The sequence below is a fragment of the Lactuca sativa genome, chromosome 9, assembly GCF_002870075.4.
Source record: "Lactuca sativa cultivar Salinas chromosome 9, Lsat_Salinas_v11, whole genome shotgun sequence".
Classification (NCBI taxonomy): domain Eukaryota; kingdom Viridiplantae; phylum Streptophyta; class Magnoliopsida; order Asterales; family Asteraceae; genus Lactuca; species Lactuca sativa.
In genome coordinates, this window is record NC_056631.2 from 78,233,835 (window position 1) to 78,242,661 (window position 8,827).

Genomic DNA, 8,827 nt, shown 5'->3' on the forward strand with positions numbered 1-8,827 from the left:
ATGAACCTGAACCTATATATATATATATATATATATATATATATATATATATATATATATATATATATATATATATATATATATATATATATATAACACAAATAAAAATATTTAAGGTCAAAGTTAAAGAAAAATAGACTTCAAAAGTCAAAACTGGATAACTAATTTGGGACGGAAGGAGTAGTTACTCAGATATGAACAAAATGAAAAGTAATAGTAACTTACACAAATGGTCCTTCTGGTTTGGGGGAATTTGTGTGTTTGGTCCCTAACTTATTTTTTGAAGACAAAATTGCAAAAATGGTATCTATGGCATGCATTTTTTTGGGGTTTTAGTCCAAACCCCGATTTTTTTGGATTGGTGGTCCTTTTGAGCTAGTTTGTTTGCAGTTTTAGTCCTTGTCCAAACTAAAAAGACTATTATACCCTTAATGAATTTATTTTTTATTTTTCTTTCACTTTTTAATATTATTATTATTAAATATAAAGTGGACCCACTTATCCACCTCACCTCTCTCTCTCTCTCTCTCTCTCTCTCTCTCTTTCTCTTTCTCTCTAACCTAACCCAGACCACTTCATCTTCAAGATTTTATCCCCCAAAGGAATTTGTGAAGTAGTCTCGTCTTCTACCTCTCTCCGGTGGAAACTCCGGTGACATTCACAGTCAAGAAAGATTTGGGTTCAACTCCGAGTTTGAATACCTGTGTGTGTTTTCTAAGTAGAACTGTGTGGGTTTTTTAGGGGGGGGGGGAGAGAGAGAGAGAGAGAGAGAGAGAGAGAGAGAGATGGGGTGGATATGTGGGTCCAATTTATATTTGATAATAATAATAATAATAATTTTAATTTTAAAAAGTGAAAGAAAAATAAAAATTAAATTCATTAAAGGTATAATAGTCTTTTTAGTTTGGACAGGGATCAAAACTGCAAGTAAACTAGCTCAAAAGGACCACCAACCCAAAAAAGTCGAGGTTTGGACTAAAACTCAGAAAATATGCATACCACAGGGACCATTTTTGAAATTTTGTCTTCTTATTATTTATTTTTGTTGTGCGCTTGGTCCATGTCTTATCTAAAAAGACTATTGTGCCCTTATTAATTTATTTATTTTAATTAATTTTCTTATTTATGTATTAGTTTTTACGTATATATTTAAAAAAACTAATATACCTCACATATCTATATCACATCACCATAAACCTGAAACCACATTTACGAAATTTAATTTGGGTCCCACTGGTCATCATCTCATCTCTCATCCTCCTCAACTTCTATTTCATTTCCATCTTTAGTGACATAGACGTTTTCAACTTCGGTCCTTCAACTTCGACGAACCAACACCACAACCCATTAAACATGAAGAGACAGTAGGTTGTGGTGTTGGTTCGCCAGAGTTGAAGGATCGAAAAAAGAAGGGATTGTGAAGACGTCGATGTCACTAAAGATGAAAATGAAATAGAAATTAAGGAGTATGAGAGATAGGATGGGTCAGGTGGGACCCATATTAAATTTCTCAAATGTGGTTTCATGTTTAAGGTGAGGAGATACAGATATGTGATGTCTATTACTCTTTTAAATATATATAAAAAAATACATTAATAAGTTAATTAAAAATAAATTAATAAGCACACACTAGTCTTTTTAGATAAGATGGTTATTTAAATTTATTTTGTTATACATTTCAATGATATCTACAATGATGGTCATCTTCGCCGGCAAGCGATTATCAACCATTTTTTTTTGTTAGTTTTACATGACAATTGAAAAAAAAAAAAACATGATAAAATTTTCTTTTAAATCCCAAATCAAAAGAAACCAAAATAAAATGAAACAAAAACTCTAACCTAAATCTCATGTTTACAAAACAACATGATATTGATCTAAAATTGACAATATCTTTATCATTTCTAAATAAATCAAAAAATTTGAGATCTTTAGCCTTGTTTTCTTCTGTTTTTCATTTGTAGACTCGAATACAAACAAGATTAAATCATTATGTCATCTCAAATCATTTAGTCAAAGAAAAATAGTGACGAGTTTTGAAAACGATTAGATGGTTAGAGACTCAAGTCCAAACCATCTTTATGTGTTTCCATGGTTGAATCCTTGCAAAAGATAATGGTGAAATCAAAATCATATCGCTAAAGGACTCAATTTCCTAATATGAATACTTAATCCATTCATAGAGATGAGTTGCAAATTCAACATCGATGTATCCTTTTGGTCCTTAGTTCTTGTGCCTCCTCAATTCTTTTATCTCCATCTCCATTCACATATTTTTTTTTATCTTGCCAACGTTCTATTACCAAGCTGACACCTTCTCATTATGTTAAAAGAAACTTCCCGTCATTTGATTATCAAAACCCAACTCCTCCCCATTGTATAAAAGAGGTTGTAACCTTTGACCAATAGTAGATAAGACATCGAACAACACTCATGTTTTTTATATTATTGGTAATTAACTTATGGTATTTTTTATGTGTTGGCATCTAGAAAAATATATTTTAGGTATTTGATGTAGTTTCCTAACATTTTTCTATGTTAATGTTTTCTTAAAAGTAATGGAATTACATAGGGATGTTGTGAGTCATAATGAAAGTAAGGGTGTTATGAATCAAGATGAAGGTAACGTTGATTTAAACCTTTCTTAGTGTTTGGGATGTTTTGGAGCAAAACCATTGTAAGTTTTTTTTTTTCTTGTCTACGTTACAATGATAATTACAACAATATTTAAATCCCACGATGAATGAGGTTAATAGGAAGATAGATGTAGGCACTCATGCCTCCATGTTCCATCCAAGGGGTAAAGATGTTAAGTTGTGGAGACTAATTCACTATTTGACCCTATAGCTGCTAGTTCTTATATTAGATTCGCCTTAAATTTTAGTCACGTGCCAATTTCCGTTAGAGAGTTTATGGGATTGGCCTTATTGGTAGTTACATGTCAAACAACTAGTATTTGTATTTCATGAATCTGTGTAACGTAATCACTGAAGCCTTTCGCCAGTAAGCAATAAAACATCTATCGTATTTGACTGTGGACGTAGTCGATCATCCTAATCATGTTAACCACGTAAATATTGTGTACTTAATTTCATTCATATTTATTACGCTGTTTTGAGAAATCGTTGAATCATTTGTTGAAGTGCTTAAAACCTAACAAAAGATACTAATTTCATGGATGACATCCGATATATAAATTGTGGGCTTGTAATGGTTCATATAATATTAAAACATAAAATATTAACAATAAAACTCAAAGAGGAAAAGAGAAGTCGTGGCAAATAAGGAAAAAAGTAAGCATGTAAATGTTGTATGAAAGACACAATCAGACAACAAAGAACCTGTGACATATATAATTATACTATCATGATTATAAGTCTTCACACTCTTCTATATGAGACTACATCCTATAAAAATCAATTCTCTAAGGGAGAATTTCTCTAATGTCTAATATCATGCTATCTTCTCACTTTCTTCTCAAACTACCATCAATTGAGAGTGTCTCCACCTCCTAACCATATCCATCAGGTGTGTCCTTTAGGCATGTCCATATCATGGTAATCTTCATCCCCTCAATTTTTTGGTGATCAATGTTGCTTCCAACAAATTAACAATTTTTTGCATTCGAAATCATGTCTTGTGTACAATCATGTGCAACAAAAATACTTTAAATGTTAAAAAGAAGGTTATCTACCAGACTATCACCCTACCAAAAGTTGTCATTTATTTACCAGATAGTATTCAGTCTTCTTCGAGATCCTTGTCTCTATCAACAGCAATGCAAAGACACATATTTAGACATGGTCAAAAGATAAGAAATCCAAGCCATGTGGTCCATCAAACATAGTTAGGTGGTCCATCCTTCTCGGCAAGGGTGTCTATGAATTTTGTTTTGACGTTTAATTATTGTTCAAGACATTTTGCATTATCTTTAATGCATGACTCAATAATAAACGAGAAATCCATCTTGTAAAATAATGTAAATCATGACATTCTTCTATTTTTTCTATATAAGTTTGTTGAATATCTAACTAAAGGTGTCATGTTTTTTATAGAACCACATCTGAATCATTACATTTATTCTAAGAACATTTTTTTAATTTAAAAAAAAAAAAAAAAACAGAATTAGTTATTGTACAATGTAATAATACAATAGAACAATACAAATTATTAAATTAAGGCGTTCTTAATATTACTATTTTGAGAAAGATCACATATCATTTAGTTATAAACTTAACGGTGGTTAACTCTCGACAGTCAATACGATCATATTATATATCAAAATCAAAATTTACTCACAATTTGATTAAATGTACATTTTTATTTAACTCAAAGCATGTTATGTCTTATTTTTATGGTGTGGTTAGTTAATTTCGAAAATCATAATGAAATCAATGTGAATCAGTATTATAATTGTAATTTATGAAAGTGAAAAAATAATAATAATTCAAATAGAGACAAGAGCTTACATTTCTTAGAGGGAATACAATTATGTCAAAATGCATTGGCTCAACCCCTAGTTTCAATAGAAGATAGGCGCGTTCACTTGACTTCCTTGTGTAATAACTTTCACTTGCTTTCTTTCACAGTCCATCGCTTCGATGTCTACTAGATAAAGGTGGTCCCAAGGTTTTTGAACTCTTTTTGCAAACTATATAGTCAGCAGTCACCTTCAAATGGACACTTGTGGTAAATTTTAAAAAGACAACCTTTGTACCACAAAAAAGAAAAGATTGGAACTTGTGGGTTACACAAAAACAAAAATTATACTACTTATTTTAATTTTTATATATTATTTTGAATCTTGACCCACAAATCAATGATTCAAAAATATAATATAAATACTAAACATGTCTAAATACTATATCTTGATTCTAGACGCCAAATAACAGTTAAGTAAATATTGTTTTGAGTTTTTAGTTCCTTAAATTTGAAAAGATTGTCGAAATGTACATCTAGTAAATCTCAAACATGTAATCTCGTAATCAATTAAATGTTACACCGTAAATAAAAACAAATTTATAGTTTTTAATAGTGGAAAAATATAATTTTGTTATAGCAATGCATTAAAAAAAATGCACATCATTGTTAATTAGAATATATGGGATCATCACTAGATCGTTAACATGTTTCGTTTCATGCTTTTATCTTTTTATGGATATAGTTAGATACGTATCACATTCTTTCGTTTTCCATGACTCATTATATCCTTGAGAAGTTTTGCTTTCTCACGTTTATTTATGGTTAACAAACCATAATCTCATACAATGTAGAAATCACAACAAATGATGACAATAAAGAAGTTCTTACTCAAAAACTGAAAAAACATCGCATAAAAATTACAAAGCCACGTGATTGATGGAATCAAGACGTAAAGAAATGTACTCAAACAATTCATTATAAGCATTTTGTTTATTGTGCAACGGAAAAAGTCGTCAATTATTTGAAAGGAAATGTTTACCAGGAATTTCAAAACTAGCCAAATAGCGACATATTTGTCACGGATTACTAATCTGGGATTAGTGATACATTTCCCACGGAATTGTTTTAGTAACGGATTTTCCATGGAATTGTTTTAGCAATGGATTCCCCACAAATAGTTAGTTAAAGATATTGAAGTCAAAATGAAAAGGTAATATTTTCTGTACGCATTCAATGAATCAATAAATTACACAACTAAGACAAAATGAATAGGAATAATATTGTATGTTCTTGATATCTCTCATATTTCTATATGTGTTCACTAAATAAATCACACAACTATTTATAAGAAATAGAAATGAGTTCTAAACCAATTCAAAAACTACAACTTTTCTAAAATAACTCTTATTTTAACTTATAACACTACCCTTAATTGATATATCTCTTATAAAAGAGACCATTCAAATGAATATGGTTCAAGATACTTCATTTTTTTGGATCATATTCATTTGAAACTTTTAAACTCTTCAGGTTCAAGATATGTCATTTTCTTAAACCATATTCATTTAAAACTCCTAAGCTCTTTACCTTATGTTGCTTAAACGATTATTTAATTGAAATATTTTGCCTATATAAGAAACACTTGATCCTCTCCTCGTTTCATTTTCGTTATCTAGAGTCCATGAAAATGAAGAAGATGCAAATAGGTTTGCTTTCTTCTTTCTATATTTTTTTCCCTTATATATTCTTAAAATTCAATAAGAAGTTTGTTGTATACAAGAGTCAATACAAAAGTTTATGGTATTTAGAGATGATGAAGAATTGAATCAAAGTTTTATATTTAGAGCCAAAAGAAAAGTATTGTCAAGTTTGATGTGTTTATGTCTTGAAATTTCGTCTGCAAAAGAAAAAAGAAGATATAAACAATGATAATTTTTAAGTGAAAATTGTACATTTCGAGCTAAAAGAAAAATGTTGTGAATTTTGATGTTCTTGAAATGCATTTAAAACAAGAATTGTATTTTGATGAGTTCTCTTCACATTGATGAAATAAGTAAAGAAGAAACTATGCATTTTAATATGTTTGAAATGTATTTTTGAAAGAAAAAAAAATGAGATCATGAATTAGTTTTTGATGGGTTCTGTTCACATTTATGAAAATATAAATGTCTCAATTTATTTGTTTTATGACTCATTTTTTGTGTGTGTGCATAGGTATGGTGATTCTATGGATGTTATGTTGTATTTATTTTTGTCACTATTATGACTTTTATTCTAATGACATAATTCTTTTAATTCTTATATTTTTAAGAGTTGTGATATAAAAATTCTTCACATCATAACATTCAACTTCAATTTTTAATATAAAATGGTTTGGGAGAATCTATATTTCGATGATTGTGCTAAAATACACATTGATGTGATTAATTTTATTGATTGTATATTTGGGTTGAAAGTTATCAACTACTAATTGTAAACATATGATAATTATTATTTCTAAAATTGTAGGGTCTTAAGTTTGTATATATTCCATCTCCAAACAACTTTTTGTAATTTAATATATATAAATGTTCATATTTTTATTAGGTAGTTATGAAATTGGTGTATTAAATATATAACTTTGTATTATATAATTTATTAATATGCTTGTAGAGCAAAAATAACATACACTCTCACATAAATAAATACACACAAAATAATAGATGCACAAATTATAGTTTTAAAAAATTGGTTTGAAGGCTTTTGATATAATATTTGATCTACATATTAGATGATTATATTGTTCATTTGATTTACTAAACACAATATACACATTTTAATCATATTTAATTAATTCTCATAAGTATCAATTAAATATCATTATTAAAAAAAAACCTCTTTAACTATAATAGTTTATTTCTAAATAACATTTAATTGGAAGTTGAAAAGTTGGAATATTAAAGTGGAACTTTATTGCAATTAATAAATTTTCATTACATCAATTTGGTTAAAATATATATATATATATATATATATATATATATATATATATATATATATATATATATATATATATATATATAATTATTGAATAAAAATGTATAAGGATTCTGTGGATGTTGTTTTTTTTAACTATCCTGCCTATTATTGTAATGGCATAATCTTTTTAATTCTTATATTTTTAAGAGTTGTAATTTGAAAAATTTTCAAATCATAACACATCTTTAAATTTTTTATTACAAAATGGTTTTTGGAAGAATCTATATTTCGATGATTGTGTCATAATTTAATACGCATAAATATGATTAATTTTATTGATTGTATTATATATTTGACATATTTTACAAAGTAACTTCATTTGATTTTCGATTTTAGATTTATTTGATGTCATTTTAATTGACTTAAAATTCCCTTTTATATATATATATATATATATATATATATATATATATATATATATATATATATATATATAATTATGATATTTATTTGGTATATATAATATATAAGATTAATTAAGATATATAATAAAATATAATTAAAAGGATTATAATAATATTGTTATGAGGTAAGAGATTATATCTAATGCATAATATATATAAACAGTTGAAAATATTAAGTGGTCAATAAATACTAACAAAATATGTTATCTTCATTATTGAGTGTTTAATAGAATTTTAATAATTCATAAAAACTACCATTAAAGATGATCTAAGTTATGAAAATGATGCTTTTTTATTTTACTTAATATTTATCAAAAACGTTTATGAGCCTTTTTCTATAAATGTTTTAAAATAAGGTTTTTAATTAGTTAACCATACCAATAGTTAAAAATAATACTCAACCAATTAAATAACTTCTAAATTAATTAATCATAACAATAGTGAAATGTAACACTAACTCAAAAATTGTATTTAATTTTATTCATATGTAAAGTGGGTGTAGAGGCCATTACAAAATTTTGATTACAATATATATTTATCTTATCATCTTGTTCAAAAAACTTACAATTGTATATATCAACATAACGTAAGAATTATTATGTCATAGTTAATATAAATGTAACATCCTGATGATGATATATTTTCAATTTTAACCCTATGTATGAAAGAATTTTGCATTTTGACCCTTGGGCTTGAGAAAGTTTGCAAAAATGGCCCATAGTGGCAATTTGGTGATTTTGGCCAAAGGACTAGTATGTTGGGCGTACTAAGGTGGGCCTCAGTATGCTAAGCGTACACCATGTACGCAAGGCGTATGTGAAGAAAAATTAAACCCTAATTTTTAGGGTTTGGTCCATATATAAACATCATTCTCACCTGATTTCTCATTCCCTCACCAACCTCCATCTGAGAAAACGCTCCTTTAGCAAACCCTAAGTGGGAAGAGTGCATTTTGAGCTCATTTATTTGTTTTGGTGGTGTTC